The sequence below is a fragment of the Lagenorhynchus albirostris genome, chromosome 2 (genome assembly GCF_949774975.1).
Source record: "Lagenorhynchus albirostris chromosome 2, mLagAlb1.1, whole genome shotgun sequence".
Lineage (NCBI taxonomy): Eukaryota > Metazoa > Chordata > Mammalia > Artiodactyla > Delphinidae > Lagenorhynchus > Lagenorhynchus albirostris.
Genome location: NC_083096.1, coordinates 62695194 through 62712471, shown reverse-complemented (window position 1 = coordinate 62712471; position 17278 = coordinate 62695194).

Here is a 17278-nt window from a genome sequence, read left to right as displayed (position 1 = left end):
GGATGGAGCTTACGGGTGGGAGAACATGAAACTGTGCCTTACGCAAACTCATTTTTCGCACAGTCCAATCCATGCTTGGCATTCCCTTTTACAATGAGGATTTGCTAGGTCAGTGGCGCCTGTGATGCAGGGGATGAAAATGGCCTGGGGTTCACCATGGTGTTAAGTGCTGACTGCCCTGGGCCAGGGGAAGCCAGCCTGGCCTCTGCCTTACAAGCTCATGTGCTTCATGGGGTTTTATCTGACAAGCCCAGGATGCTCTCACTAAGGGAATTAGAGTTGAGGATATTTCCAGATTCCTCTTTATCAGTGAGCACCATGTGCACCATGTACTTTCTTTTCAGTTCTTGAAATTTCCCAGTTTTCATGATAACACTCACGTCAGACTTTTCCAGCCTTCAAACAGTCCTGCAAAGTATGTTAGGAATGCGGTCCTGCTCCAGTTCTACCGAGGAAGCTAGGAAGTAGGACTGTGCTGTAGGAGGAGGCTGCCTGGTGCGTGTCTGCCATCTAGTGGTGGAACTCAGTTCTCAACGGGGGTTGCGGGTTGCCTTGGGTTGTGGGACTAATACTATTTGCTTGGCTATCACGGTTTCTAAGAGAATGGTCAGAGGGCCTAGAAGTCTAACTACTTCTGATGTGATTCTCTTTTTTCTTTTTTTTTCCCGGAAGATCTTTATTAAAGCCTTCACTAAGGCAGGTAGGAGCATCAGCTCCTACTTCTTAGTTTCTCTGTTGCTGCAGTCTACTCTAGTGGTTCCCCAAGCTGGCCATCATCATCACTGGGGCTTGATAAAGACACTACTGTGATCCATTCCTGAGAATTCTGATTCTGTAGGTCTAGGGAGAGGGTCTTTTATAGCAAACTACAGGTGAGTCAGATGAATAGGCAGAGTTGGAAACCCAGGACCTTGTGTATTTAATCGCGTAGACTGTTTAAATCTGTGATGTTCACAGCACTGGAGAGCCCATTTCTCCTGAAAATGTCATCTGTGCTGTTTAAAGCCCTTCACTGCCTGCATGGGGACTGGAAAGGGGCATTAAACGCTGCTCAGAAGCTCATTCAAGTCCAGCACTGCCTCTTAGGTTGTAAGACACCTTCCACCCCCCCAGCCCCCCCAAAAACCCGGCACCAGGAGACACTAAACTACGGCTCTATGTCTGCCCTGGGAAAGTTCCTAGGATGTCCTGGGAGCAGGGCAAGCTTTTAGAAGTCATCTAGTCCACTGCCTTCAAGCATGCTTTTAGTCATGGAGCCCTTCGTGAAGTCTTCCTTGAAGTCTCAATGTGAAAAGCAGCTTCTCCCTTGAGAATTCTCAGGGTTTTCTTTGAAGCCATTGAAGTCAAAGCCCTTCATTTTACAGATGAGGAACCTAGGGCCCAGAGGCAAAACGACTGGGTCCGGATCCTACTACCGACTGGGCTGTAGGTCTGCAGTGGACTTGATTTCAGGGTTGGAAACAAAAGTCCCTCCTCCTGTAGTCCTTTAGAGCTTCTCCAGGGCAGGCACTGGTGGCAGAAGTTGGGGTGGACCACTGCCATTGGACTGATTCTTTTTTTTTGCGGTACGCGGGCCTCTCACTGCTGTGGCCTCCCGTTGCGGAGCACAGGCTCCGGACGCGCAGGCTCAGCGGCCATGGCTCACGGGCCCAGCCGCTCCGCGGCATGTGGGATCCTCCCGGACCGGGGCACGAACCCGTGTCCCCTGCATTGGCAGGCGGACTCTCAACCACTGCGCCACCAGGGAAGCCCTGGACTGACTCTTTTGGGCAGCTACAGGAAGAAGGACCTGGGTGGGTGGAAGGCAGGAGAATGAAGAGAGAGAATCGAACTTCTTTTAAAAATTATGTTTGGTTAGTTGGGGGTCAGCTCAGTTCTGTAAAAGGGATTCCACCTTCTGCTCAATGATTTCACTGCTGTCTGGCTTCAAGTCAAAGGGAGACTTCAAGCCTGTTGGGGGAAATCACTGTGGAGTTGACAGATCTAGTTTCAATGTCGACTCTTTCACGTAATGGCTGTGTGGTCTTGTGCAGCCTGTACTCTAGGGATAAGGACCCCTGCTTTGCTCAGTGTTGAATGAGAGCTTGTACACAGGCAGGACGGCCTGGGTGTAAAGTGTCCAGGGAGTGGCGGCTGTCTTTATAGTCTTAGTAATTGGGCTGCAGTGGGTGAGACTGAGTTCCTAGAAGGCTTTTTCTTAGTAGCTCAGGGCATCTGGGAGAGGCTGGCTGGCTTGGGGAATAATTCCTAAACCAGATTTCTCTGTAGCTACTGCTGGAGCCCTGCCCCAGGGCTAATCTCAGAGTTGCCAGAGGAGGGTTTAGCAAAAGCACAATAGGATATTTTGACGCAAAGACCAACCCAATAGGTTCAGAGCTTTAGCCCGCCCCCAGGGCTATGAGCCTCCCAGGCTGAAACCCACCCATTTCTGGCCCTCTTGTTGACCCTGACACCTCCCACGGGTGTGAGGCTCAGAGATGGGAGTTGGATTCAGGGGTGGAATAAGGAAGGATATCTGTTGTACATATCATTTAGGTATTTAAAATGGATCCAAATACTTGATGGTGTGATTTTTAGGACCTCAAAATGTTGACTATCCAGAAGCCTTGGCACCAAAACAAAGGGGTCAGATATTACGTTCTCTTGTTTTGTAGCTGAAGAGTCTGTCTGTGAGGCAAACAAGCTGAGGGGCAGCACTGGGCATCTCCAGTGGGACAGCCTACGTTGTCCTGGCAGCCCCTTCAGGGTTAGGGGTCCCCCCTGGTACTCCAGCCGATGAAAGTGCCTTGTCTTTCTTGATTAGGGTTTTCAGTCTTTTTTTGTGCCATGGACCCCTCTAGCAGTCTAAGGACACCTGTCAGAATAATGTTTTTACATCTATGAAATAACATCCAAAGAAATTTAAGAAAATAAATTATACTGAAACACAGTTACCAAAATATAAAAACAAATCTGTGATACGTGTGCTTCTTTATCAACACATCAAATAGCAAGATTCAGTGGCCGGTCTAATAGCTACTACATGGTATCATAGTGATGAAACTAAATCGTATTTTGAAATTCTGCGGCAACTGTAAGGTGTTAGGAACATAACTCTGATTTCTATTGCTGACAAACAAGTCCAAGTACAACTAACATTCATTCCTGTGGTTTGTTTCCTACATTCATAACGGAAGGAAAGGCTAAAATGTCAAGTAGAGGCCAGTGAAAATAAAGATATAAATTTTAAAGATCATAGACCATCTGAATTCTGCCCAAGGCTTCTGTCCTTAATCCTCAGATTAAGAAACACTGGCCTAGATCCAAATCTTCCGGGTCACCTGGTGACTAAGGTAGACGAATTTGTCTCCTTTTACTATGTGTCTTGAGTTGAGTGAGTCAGGACCCAGCCATGGCACTGGGCTTCTTGTGTGACAGCTGTCTGGGTGCTGGCCAGTGGACACACAACAAGCAACCCCAATGTAATTGAAAATGTTCTTGAAACCACACTTAAAAGAGTAAAAAGAAGGTGAAATTAATTTTAACATTATATTTTATTTAACCCAGTATATCCAAAATACCATTATTTCAACGTGTAATCTATGTAAAAATTACTCATATCTTGCATTTTCTTTTTTTTTGTACAAAGTCTTCGTTATCTAGTGTCTGTCGCACACTCACAGCACATCTTGATTTGGACTGGGCACATTTCAAGGGCTCAATGGCTACATGGCTAGTGGCTGCCTTATTGGACAGCGCAGGTCAGTACAGTTAGAATTATATTGTGTTTGGGTCAGGCAAGGGCTCCCGTTAAATACTATCTTTTTACCAAAGTGGGTACTGGGGTCCAGAGAGAGGAAGTGACCTGCCCAAGGTCATGGCTAGTTAACTAGAGAGCCAGGCCTTGGTTAGGCCTTTGTCTAGTGGGGCTTCTGCCTTCATGTTACCCTTCAGGAAAGATTACATTTTTCCAGCCCTGGGTTCCAAGGCCTTGAGTTTTTCAGGAGTGGCCTCAGTGTTGGGAGTGCCCCCTCTGAAAGCCCGTGAAGAGGGCTAGGAAAACAGCCAAAGAGAGAAAATCCTGGAGGAGTGAAGGGCTCAAGGGGAATTCGGTGATGACCGAAGTGGAGGGTGACCTCACAGCAGGAAGAACATATGTTGGTTCAGCAATGGATGAGGATGAAATAACCAATTCAGAGTGGAGGGAAATAAAAAGAAAACTGTTGAAAAAGAATATAAGGCAAAATCTTTGAGATGATATTGAATAGATGGGGAACACAAAAAATCCATTTATCACACAGAGGTCCAAAGGAGATGATTATGAAATGGAAGGCAGAAATGACTGGTAATGAAAGGAGAAAAGGGGGAAATCCCAGAATCTTCTGGTGTTTTCCTAAATACAGATAAGGGAAGACACCAGGGAATTGTCTTCACCGCAGCTCAGTCACTAGGTAGAGATGCTGCATGCTTGTCCACGGTACTGTCTGCGTGTGTAAAAAGTTGTCTTTCCTGCATGGGGAGCTCCTTGAGAGCATAGAGCATGTCTGGCTACTCTTAGTATCCCCACCCAATGCTTGGCATGGCTTAGTTCTGCCACAGAGCAGGTGTTTGACAAACTTTTGAAAAACAAAGGGGAATAAATGAATGAGGGAGGAGAGCTCTGCATGCAGTGCAAGATGGGCACAGAGTCAGGGAACCTCATCTGGTCTGAGCTTCCACTCTTTCCTTGGGATGTTGGCAAGTCACATCACCTCTCCTGCCAGGCCTCTCCATCTGAGAAATGAGAGACTCCTCTCTGCCCTCCTCAACTTAATGATTGTTTAGTAGATCATGTGAAAGAACAGCTATAACATGAATTAGAGCAGTAAAAGCTGTCATACAAACATAAAATGTGTTATTTATTTTCAGTGGAAAATGTGACTAGGCCAAAGTGGTATTAAGAAATGATCAAGTTGGACTCAGACAAATGTGTGGGTGAGGAAAATAAGATGTCTGTACATAGCCAGAAAGGAGGTGAGAGCAGATGAAAACAGCAAAGTGGATTAATGGAGTGAAAGCCTGTGTCAGCCACTCGGAGAGCGTGGCTTTGGGACAGTGTCCGTGAACCTGCAGGAAGCATGAAGACAATGTTTGTTTCTTTACCTCTGGTCAAAGTGTCAACCTGTCACAGGATCTAACCTTCCCAAAGTCTGAGAAGTAACTCCACCATACCAAGCATCATTGAAAGAGGCTCTGTCAGTTAGGATTAGGTTCAGTTGCATATAACAACAAAACAAACTAACGAAGCGCCCCAAATAATTGGCTTTAAGCAAGGTAGTTTATTTTTCTCACAGAAGAAGTCTAGGGACTGGAGGTTCAAGGCAAATATGGTGGTTTCATCATGTTGTCAGGGACTCAGGCCTCTGTTTCTATCATTAGCACTTGGTTTATATTTTCAAGATTACTTTGTGTTCCAAAAAGGCTGCTAGAGCTCCAGTCAACAGGTTTGCATTCCATACAGGAGGAGAAAAAGAAAGACATGGCTTATTCTTGTTAAGAAAGACTTTTCAGAAGTACCACACACTTCTGCTGATATCTCATTGGCCAGAACTTAGCCTATGTCCGTATCTGCGTGCTAGGGAGATAGAGAAATGTGGTCTTTTAGCTGAGTCATTCCTACTCTGCTTAAAATAGAAATATGCAAAGATAATATAAGCAGAAAAACCAATCAAACATGACAAGTTCTCAATCAATGATAGCTGTTAATGTAATTTTTTGTTTTGTTTTTTAAAAAGGAGTTATGAAGGTATAAGTGACATAAACTGCACATACTTAAAGTTTACAGTTAGATAAAATTTGACAGGTATATATTCATGAAACCATCATCACAATCAAGATAGTAAATATATCCATCATTCCCTGAAGTTTCCTCGTAAGCCTCCTTCCTCCTCTTCCCCCAAGTAACTATTGCTTGGCTTTCTCACTATAGACTATTTAGTATTTTCTAGAATTTTATATAAGTGGAGTCATACACTATGTACTCCTTTTTTTTGGTCTGACTTTTTCACTCAGCATAATTTTGATATGGATCCATGTTGTGTATATCAAATTTTTGCCCTTTCTGTTTGTTTTCCTATTGAATTTTGAGAGTTCTTTATATATTTTGAATACACATCCTTTTTAAATATGTGCTTTGCAAGAACAGTTGACCCTTGAACAACATGGGTTTGAACTGTATGGGTCCACTTATACATGGATTTTTCCCCCCATAAATTCATATTAAAGTATTACAAGATTCCCCAGTTGGTTTAATCCACAGATACAGAACACTGTATGTGGAGGGCTGACTATAAGGTAATACATGGATTTTTGACTGCGTGGAGGGTTGGTGCCCCTAACCCCTGTGTTATTCAAAGTCAATTGTATTTTCTCCTATTCTATGGTTTGTCTGTTCTATGACAGTGTCATTTCAAGAGCTAATGTTTAAAAATTTGATGGTCTGATTTACCAAAAACTTTTTACTGATAGCACTTTTGGAGTCATATCTAAGAAATTTTTGCGTAATCCAATGTCACAAAATTTTTCTCCTGGGTTGTCTTCTAGAAATTTTACAGTTTTAGGTTTTACATTTAAGTCTGTGATCCATTTTGAGTTAATTTTTGTTTATGGTGTGAGGTATAGATGGAAGTTCATTATTTTGCATGAGACATCCATTTTTCAACAGCACCACTGTTGAAGACTCTCCTCCATTGAATTGTCTTTGTACCTTTGCAAAAACTCAGCTGTTCATATTTGTGTGTGTGTTTCTGGACTCTACTCCACTGATCTGTTTGTCTATTTGATGTCAATACATTGTCAACATTGTCAACATTTGTCTATTTGATGTCAATACATTGTCAACACATTGTCTTGATTACTGTAGCTTTATAATAAGTCTTGAAATCAGATAGTATAAGCCCTTCAATTTTGTTCTTTTTCAAAATTGTTTTGGCTATTCTAGGTCCTTTGCATTTCTATATGAATTTTAGAGTCAGCTTGTCAATTTCCACAAAATGTCCCGCTGGGACATTAATTGGGATGGCGTTGGAGACTTAGATTAGTTTGGGGAGAACTGACATCTTAACAGTGTTGTGTTTTTTGACTGTCAACTCAAGTAATCAATAAACAATCTATGATAGGAATAGAAAAGAGTTTTATTTGAGCCAAGCTGAGGACTATAGCCTGGGAGACACAGAATCAAGAAGCACTTGAATTGTATTCTGTGGACTACAAAATGCGGGAGGCTTATACAGGCAAAAACCGCAAAGTTATATAAATTGTTTGTCAAGACTTAGGATTGGAGCTGGTAAGAAGTAAGGGTGCTTATTAAGCAAGGATTGATTGGGATCCGAAATGGTAACATTGTTACGAGATTGCAGCTGGAAGTTGCTAGCAAATACTATTTTGAAAACAACTGGTGGCGTCCTTGAGTTTGATAGAGTTCAGAAAATTTAAGTTCTCAGTGATGCAGGAACATGTCTGAAACCACATCCACAGTGGCCATCTGGCTCCATTTTGAATGCTTGAACCAGAGTTACTCGATTTTGATTTTTAAATGATCTTCGATATATAATCATGACCTATGAACAAGGTATATCTCTCCACTTATTTTGCTCTTTGATTTCTCTCAGCAATACTTTGTAGTTTTCAGTTTACAGATTTTGTACATTTTTTATCAGATTTTTTCCTATGTATTTCATAATTTTTGGTGCTATTGTAAATAGTATTTTTAAAAATTCTAATTTCCAATTGCCTGTTGCTAGCATATAGAAATACTATGGATTTTTGTATACTGGTTTTTTACCTTGCAACCTTGCTAAACTTACTTATTAATGTTAATACTATGTTTAGAGTAGTTTCAGGAGTGAGCAGAGATATAACAGTGGTTTAATCTACCATATTTAATGAAAAGTTCTTGAGATTTCTGTATTCATTTTCATCATCTCTACAGGTTTGGAAATTACACATATTCTTCTTCCTTTGGTGATTATCTTTTAAAATTGACAGGCGTACTTGACTTGAAAAAAATCTCTAGTCTCCTACCTAACAATATGAGCTTTAGAAAGTTTTAACTCTGATCACGCAGTCCAGCTTACATGTCAGCATTACTGAGTTTTATTTCTACCTCGCTTTTTAATTTTTATTGAAAAATTAAATTTTTTTTACTTTTAATATTCATGTATTCATTTTACTGAAGTATAGTTGAGTTACAGTGTTTCAGGTGTGCAGCAAAGTGATTCAGATATATATATATTCTTTTTCAGATTCTTTTCCATTATACTCACCTTGCTTTTGTATCCCCTAAGTTAGTTATCATTTATTGTTTTTAAAAAACCTGTATTGTTTTATGCTGTCAGTGCTTGTTTTATATTTACCCAGAGTTTTATAATGCCTTTGTTCACTATTTCATTTTGCATTGTTCTTCGTAGTTCCAGATTCATTTTTTTCTCTAAAGTACACTCTTTAATTACACTTTTACAAAGGGTGTTAGTGGTATGCTCTTTGTTGGAAACTGTCTATTTTACTTTCACTTTTGAAAGATAATTTAGCTGTATATTTCCTCTCAACATTTGGAACATATTTTTCTACTGTCTTTTTTTTTCAAAAAGACTTCTCTTTGTCTTTGATGTTCTGCAATTTGCCTTGAAGTGTTGAGACGTGGATCTATTTTTATTTATCCTTCTTGTGCTTCCTGACTGGCAAGAGCTACGTGTGTCATATATTCTGGAAAGTTCATAGCTATTATCTTTTCTAATGTGCCTCCTCACCTTTAACCCTCTGGATCTGTAGTTATATGTATTAGGACACTTTATTCTTTTTTTTTTTTTTTTTGCAGTACGTGGACCTCTCACTGTTGTGGCCTCTCCTGTTGCGGAGCACAGGCTTTGGACGCGCAGGCTCAGTGGCCATGGCTCACGGGCCTAGCCGCTCTGCGGCATGTGGGATCTTCCCAGACCGGGGCACGAACCTGTGTTCCCTGCATCGGCAGGCGGACTCTCAACCACTGCACCACCAGGGAAGCCCAGGACTCTTTATTCTTTTCTCTAAGTCTCTTACTCTCATTCTATTGTTTCCTTTTTTAACTACTTTTGCAAAGTTTCTCAGATCTATTTCCAATTCACTTATTGTCTCTTTAGCCATGTTCAGTCTGTTGTCTAAAACTTATCCACTGAGTTTTTAATTTCATTGACTATATTTTTAGCTTTCAGAAAAACTATTTCATCTTATTACAAATCTGCTTGTTGATATTCTACAGTGTCTTATCCTTATGTTTTCAATTTCTATTCTTGGACCCTGTAAAAAATTTTTAATTTTCTTATGTACTCAACTATGCATTAAGCAAGACATATTTTGGTATTTTATCTAGAATTTCTAGTATTTTATAGCAAGAGGGCTTTCTGCTTATCTGACTCACAATAGTGAAAAAAATAAAAGTAATCCCACTGGTTTCTTTCAAACTTTTTTTCTCCAGAAAAATTCTGCTTTGTCTACAGGATCAAGTCTTACTGGGAGTTCTAAAACTTCTATTGTTCTAAGTATGTGAGTGTGCTGGGATGCCTAGGGTGTGGAGTGTGTTACTCCAAGTTAAACTGTAGGCTGTAAGTTCAGGAACTGTGAAATGTGCTTTTCTTGTATCTTCATGTGCTCCTGCACATACTTGTCCACATAATCAGTCCCTAATAGTTGGCCATTTACTTGACTTTTGTTTTGGAGCCAGGCACAGTGTTAGCATGAGATGCACACATATTTTTAAAGAGTGTCACGGAAATCTGTCTGAGTTGGTCCTGACCAGAAAAATGGTCTGTAGACTAGGTGTGACTATGCTGCAGCCAGATTGGCTTGGGAAACTCAGCTCCATCTGTGGTCTGTTTCTCTTAGAACTGGCCACTAGATGGCGAGAGTGAGCCACAGCAAGTCAAGTCCTGCTTTAACCTTCAGAACAGCTGGAAGGCAGTCAATTCAAAAACATTGAACGCCTGTCATGTGCCAGATACTGTGCCAAGCCGTCTCTGCCCTCAGGGACCTCATAAATGGCCAATGGCCACTCACGTATAGACACAGCATGTATCCGAGGCGGAATGGTATGTGCACATTCAAGTTCCTAGACCCAGGGAGTCTTTTTTTGTTTGTTTGTTTATTTTATTTTTGGCTGTGTTGGGTCTTCGTTGCTGCGCACGGGCTTTCTCTAGTTGCAGCGAGTCTTCGTTGCGCTGCGCGGGCTTCTCACTGTGGTGGCTTCTGTTGCGGAGCACGGGCTCTAGGGCCTGCAGGCTTCAGTAGTTGTGGCACGTGGGCTCAGTAGTTGTGGCTTGAAGGCTCTAGAGCGCAGGCTCAGTAGTTGTGGCGCACGGGCTTAGTTGCTCCGCGGCATGTGGGATCTTCCCGACCAGGGCTCGAACCCGTGTCCCTTGCTTTGGCAGGCAGATTCTTAACCACTGCGCCACCAGGGAAGCCCGACCCAGGGAGTCTTAAGAAGGAGGAACCACTGACCTCTTCCCTGCAGGACTCAGATTGGTCAGTTTATGAGACAGGAGCCTCCAGGAGCGTGTCACCCCCTCCCAGTCTCACCCAACTTCTTCTTACAGTTGTTTCGTGTGTATATATCTTATCATTCCCATCAGGTTTTCCTCCTAGGCCTCACTTTGCAGTTGACTAGTTATGTGACCCTGGATTAACTGTTCTCTAAGCCTCAATTTCATTTAGGGATCATAATATCGGTCCTTACCACCTCCCAGAACGGTGTCACATTTAAGTGAAGTATTAAAGGTTAAAATGCTTTGAAAATTCATAAGTGCCATAAACTTAGGAGGCATTAAAATAATTGTTCAGGGCCTTCCCTGGTGGCGCAGTGGTTGAGAGTCTGCCTGCCGATGCAGGGGACATGGGTTCGTGCCCTGATCCGGGGGGATCCCACATGCCGCGGAGCGGCTGGGCCCGTGAGCCATGGCCGCTGAGCCTGCGCGTCCGGAGCCTGTGCTCCACAACGGGAGAGGCCACAGCACTGAGAGGCCCGCATAACGCAAAAAAAAAAAAAAAAAAAAAAAAAAAAATTGTTCATGTAAATTTCTCTAAAATTCCTTCAGGGAAAGTTAGGCCCACTTGGGCATTTGTTGAATGAATTGAATGTAAGGACTTCCCTGGTGGTGCAGTGGTTAAGAATCCACCTGCCAATGAAGGGGACACGGGTTCGAGCCCTGATCCAGGAAGATCCCACATGCCGTGGAGCAATGAAGTCCATGCGCCACAACTACTGAGCCTGCGCTCTAGAGCCTTCAAGCCACAACTACTGAGCCCACGTGCCACAACTACTGAAGCCTGCAGGCCCTAGAGCCCGTGCTCCACAACAAGAAAAGCCACTGCAATGAGAAACCTGTGCACTGCAATGAAGAGTAGCCCCCGCTCGCCGCAACTAGAGAAAGCCTGCACGCAGCAATGAAGACCCAACACTGCCAAAAGAAAAAAAAAGAATGTAAGCTCTTCCAGAAAAGGAGGCCCACAGCTGGTTGATGTGTACCAGCTGGTTCAGAGCCAAGGAAACAGCAGTGTCAGTGAAGTGCTGGGCTGAGCCTCGTGCTCTGATGTTTCCTGGGCCTGATGCAGCCTGACATCCAAGAAGGGAGGTCTCCTGTAGCAGGAGTTCCTGTCTCAGGCTCTGTGGGAGGGGTCTGCCTCAGCCTGAGGAGAGGGGCTCTCTTCCTTCCCCATGCAGGGGCCTTGAGGAAGATGACATCGAGGGGGAAGTAGGACAGTGTGGGTGGAGTGTGGCTCTGTCCTAATCCCTGAAACAAGCTCCAAGAGGAAAATCCGCTGTCACTTTTCAGGACAGATGTGATAAAAGAACATGTGGCTAGGGGGGACTTTTCTATCCCACTGACAGTTGAGGGAAGGTGACCAAGTCCTCTAGTCAACGGGAGACTCCAGGTACCCTCCCATGGTCCATGGAAAGAGAGGAGAGGAGGACAGCCTGGAGACATGTTATCATGCTATCTTCCTGCCCCATCAAGGAACACCCCTGTGAGGATTCTTGGATTTCTTTGCCACCAGAGTCTATTTAATTAAATTAATTAATTTAATAAGTCTATTTATTTTATTTATTTATTTTTGGCTGTGATGGGTCTTTGTTGTTGTTCACGGGCTTTCTCTAGTTGTGGCGAGCGGGGGCTACTCTTCGTTGCTGTGTGCGGGCTTCTCACTGAGGTGGCTTCTCTTGTTACAGAGCATGGGCTCTAGGCGCATGGGCTTCAGTAGTTGTGGCTCATGGGCTCAGTAGTTGTGGCTCGCGGGCTCTAGAGCGCAGCCTCAGTAGTTGTGGCGCACGGGCTTAGTTGCTCCACGGCATGTGGGATCTTCCCAGACCAGGGATCGAACCAGTGTCCCCTTCATTGGCAGGCGGATTCTTAACCACTGTGCCACCAGGAAGTCCCCCAGAGTCTATTTTAAAAGCAATGTGCTAATAAATTTGATCACAGTCGCTGTTTTTAAAACTTAAGTTAAAATGAGATTTCCATGCAGACATTTTCGTGTGACACTGTGTGTGTGTGTGTGTGTGTGTGTGTGTGTGTGTGTGTGTTAGCCATGACATCCTATAGTCACACCGTCTCCTAAATGCTCCTTCCATTTTCCAATGTGCTAGGCTTAATTCCACCAGGGGGCGTAATTGAAATTTCTCCTAATCATTTCATTCATCAACCATGTACCTAGGCTCTGCTGTGTGTCTGTCGCTGAAATACATTATTTTATTTTAAATCTCACTTGACTTATATGAGGTGGATTATGTTACCCCACTTTCCATGAAAGGAGCTGAGGTTTAGGAGAGGTTAAGTAAATTATGCCAAGTCAGCAATGCATGGAGGTGCTGGCATTGGAACCCATGTTTTTCTAATTGCAGGGCTTCAACTCTGTACCTTACACTCTGCTGCCTCCTTTGTGTCCTGCGTCCCAAAGACAGGGTTCTTGCCTCCCAGTCTCCCCCACCTGGAGAGCTTTACAAGTGCTACGCTGCTCTCCACTAAACTAGGTTTCCTGCTCACCTGACCAGGAAATGGTTACCTCAGCCACCTGGCCTGGGCCTCATGTTCCCGATAACATCCCCATTTGGGACAGTATTGATCACAGCTGCACTTTAAAAGTCCCTCTTCACGGACCTCTCCAACCCCACCCTCAGTTCTTTTACTCGGGTCTGTGGCTTGGCCCATCTCCCTTCAGGTGAGCTCCCTGAGCTCACAATGGCTTAGAGGGGAGGAATATTCCTTCACTAGACTGTTTCCACCCAACAGTCCTCTGGTCAGGACGGCCAGGGAAGGGGAGCAGGGCCTTGATGGGTGCTGCCTGAGAAATTCAGGGGTTCATCTTGTCCTGAGTGAAAGGACACAAGAAAAAGAAGATTTGTCAAGAGGGGAGTGGACCACAGAATTCTGTATTAAGGGTCTGGCTGAAGTATGCTTGAGGGTGAAGCGGGCAGCACATGGGTTAGAGCTTGTGTTACTCAGGGCTTCAGAAGAACCCAAGCTAATCACTATCTCAGCAAAGTTTACGCTTCTTTTCTGTTTTTGTACCAGAACAGAGACTGGGAGGTGAGGTGGGGGAACGGAGGGTGTGTTTTATTGTCCTGTTGACAAACTGGAGTCTTTTTATTTTATTTTGCAGTGACTATATAGATTTTTTTAAATGTTTTTTTATTGTGGTAGAAGTCACATAACATAAAACGTACCATTTTAACTATCTTCAGCTGCACGGTTCCGTGGCACCAAGTACATTCACACGGTTGTGCAACTCTCGCCATCATCCATGTCCCAAGTCCTTTACCTTCCTAAACCGAAACTCTCTGCCTTAAACACTAACTCCCCATTCCCCCTCCCCCCACCCCAAGTTTTTCTTCACATCTCACAAAATAAAAACTTTTAGCTTTGAGAATATGGTTATATCTATTCAAGGACACTGCTCAGGGCTATCGATTTGCTCTCTCCTAAAGGACAGACTTGTCATTAAATCATACATTCTTGAAGAAGGGATGTGGGCAACCTCACTGACCTAAGGTCTAGTGCGTATCCCTGTCACTGAGCCAAGGGAGGGACCCTGGCCTGGATGCAGGCAGCTCCCACACCTGTTTCCAGAGTTCGCTTTAGAGCTGTCACCTGTCTTCCAGTGCTACCAAGGGCACTGCAAGGAGAATGGCACAGAATGGGATGTGGTTGAGGAAAACAGTCCTGGCAATGGTGTGCAGACCCAGCCAGACTGGGGGACGTCCATCCACCTAGTCCTGTGCCTACTAAAAACCCTGGCCTCAGGAGTCCTGCAGACCTGGGTGCAAATCTCAACTCCAGAAACGAATCTAGGGATTCAGAATTCAGGATAGTGCTTACCTTTGGGGAGGAGGGAAAGGAAGAGTTAGGGAAGGGGCCGGAGAGAGGCTTTGGAAGGGTGAGATTCGGTTTCTTCACCTGGCTGGTAGTTACTAGGTGTATTCTCTTTGTGATGATTTATCCATCTGTACGCTTAGGATATGTAATCTTTTCTGTATGTGTGTTATACTTCAATAAAAAGTTTTAAAATTTAATTTAATTTTAAAATTTTTATTTTATATTGGAGTATAGTTGATTTACAATGTTGTGTTAGTTTCAGGTGTACAGCAAAGTGATTCAGTTATACATATATCAATTCTTTTTCAAATTCTTTTCCTGTTTAGTTTATTACAGAATATTGAGTAGAGTTCCCTGTGCAATCCAGTAGGTCCTTGTCGGTTATCTATCTTAAATATAGCAGTGTGTGTATGTTAATCCCAAACTCCTAATTTATCCCTCCCCTCTACCTTTCCCCTTTGGTAACCATAAATTTGTTTTCTAAGTCTATGAGTCTGTTTCTGTTTTGTAACACTTAGGATTTGTAATCTTTTCTGTATCTGTGTTATACTTCAATAAAAACTTAAAAAAAATTTTTTTAAATCCCTCTTCTTACTAAATAATCTTGGTCAACTCACTTAAGCTCTCAGAGCCTGTTTCCTCACCCCATACGACGCGGCTGTGGTACCGCCTGCCTCCCAGCGTTGGGAGGATCAAGTGAGCAATTGCCTTTAAGCTCTTCATGCACGGCTTGCCTGACACATTGCTCAGTAAATATTAATTGTTTCTGCTACAGCTCCTGTTGTTCAGGCCACAGGGACTCCCCCTGCCCAGGACTGCTTGGGGCCCATGCTTCTGCACACCTGCCTGCCTCTGTTTACACATGGTCCTCCCCTAGTCCTGTTCAGGGCACACACATTAAAGACCTTCTCCCGGTCCCTTTTCCCTTACTCCTGGCTTCATCCTTCACGCCTTCGCTTGTGTCCCCCAGCCTCTCTCCCCACCACCAGGCTAAGAGCACAACACCCTGTAATGTGCAGCTTGGTGCCCCAGCCAACACCTGGCAAGAAGGTGCTCAGGAACATGTATTGAAATTAAGCGTCCCCAGCCTCTTGGTGGGACACACAGCGTGGCTCCCTGAATGGGAGGGAATTGAGGCGCCTCCCTCAGCGTTCTGCCTTTGTTCCACCATCTTGCATTAAAGTGGCACGCGGTGTTTTCACTACTGGGGAAATGTCATTCGAAAAATACACAGCAAGTGTTATATGGTGCGTCTGGCCTGCCGTCTTGACGAAAGAGGGGCGGGGAACCAAGGACGGTTCCGTGGCTGGCGCTGAGCCTCTAGCCGGACCTTCTGTGTTGCTCTGATGCCTCCCATGCCGAGGTCCCCGGCTAGGATCAGGATTATAACTGGACTAGGACTCTGCTTCCATTCTTTGTCTTTTTTTTTTTTTTTTGCTGTACGTGGGCCTCTCACTGTTGTGGCCTCTCCCGTTGCGGAGCACAGGCTCCGGACGCGCAGGCTCAGCGGCCATGGCTCACGGGCCCAGCCGCTCCGCGGCACGTGGGATCTTCCCGGACCGGGGCACGAACCCGTGTCCCCCGCATCGGCAGGAGGACTCTCAACCACTGCGCCACCAGGGAAGCCCCTCTGCTTCCATTCTTGCCCTTTATAACCTGTTCTCCCCAGAACAGCCGCAGCCATATTTTAAGAATGTAAATCAAATCAAGACACCTACTTATTCTGTAATCCTCCAGGTTCCAACACATTTAAGAAAAAAAATCCCAAGTCTTTCCTGTGACCACCAAGGCTACATGTTCCCCTCGCTGCCCCCTTCCCGCCCCAGCCCTAAGACCTCACCTCCTACCACCCTCCTTCTTGTTCTTTTGCAGCCACAATGTCTTACTTGCTAGCCCTTGATCACTGCACTGCTCCAGTCTCGGGAACTTTGCATTGGCCGTTCCTTCTGCCTGGGATGCCCTTCCTCTGATACTCACATTCTCTCACTTCATTTGGGTTCTGTTGGATGTGATGCTCAGAGCAGCCATCCTTGTCCCTCTGTCTCTCCTTTAACCCTGATTTAATTTTTTCATTGAGATTGTCTATGGCTAGGTCTATATCCACCTACTTATCTTTCTTTCTATAGATAATTCTGTGGGGTCTGTCTCCTCACTAGAATGTACGCTTTTGTGGGCAGGGACTTTGCGTTGCTTCTTGCCATACCCTCAGCCAATTGTCTAGCATACAGACAGGCTCAGTACATATTTGTTGAATAGGTGAATGAATGAAATGAGACAAGGCACGGGAAATCGCCCTGAAAAGTGGAAGCGTTATCCGTAGGTTGAGACCGTTGTCCAGTGCCTCTGCCTCTAGGGGCAGGAAAGCCTCTCACCCGCTGGCTGGTGGTGAGAGCCTGGGCTTTGCAATCGATTAACTCAGGTTCAGAACCCAGCTGTGCAACTTACTAGTTGTGTGAGCTTAGGCAAGATTCCTCATCCCTCTGGGCTTTAGTCCCTCTTCTGTAACAGGTAAGAGTCATACCTGCCTCAGGTCTCCTGGGTGATTCTTGGAGATAAAAATGGTACATCCCTTAGGCCAGAGTGCCATGCACGAATTCAGGAGGGATATATTAGCCACAAATTGGCCACAAATTCAATCCACATTCTCCAATTCAGCTCTACCAATTAAACTGATTTTATTTTTTTAATTTGTTGGCCGTGCCACACAGCATGTGGGATCTTAGTTCCCCAAGAAGGGATTGAACCCACTCCCCCTGCAGCAGAAGCATGGAATCTTAAGCACTGGACCACTCGGGAAGTCCCCTAAACTGATTTAAAAAATTCACTCTGCTTCAGTTTTGTCTTTTTTTCTTAACTAGTTCTAGGCTCAGGAAGGGAGGATGGGAATATTATTTATTGACCCCCTAAATGCACGATGTTAT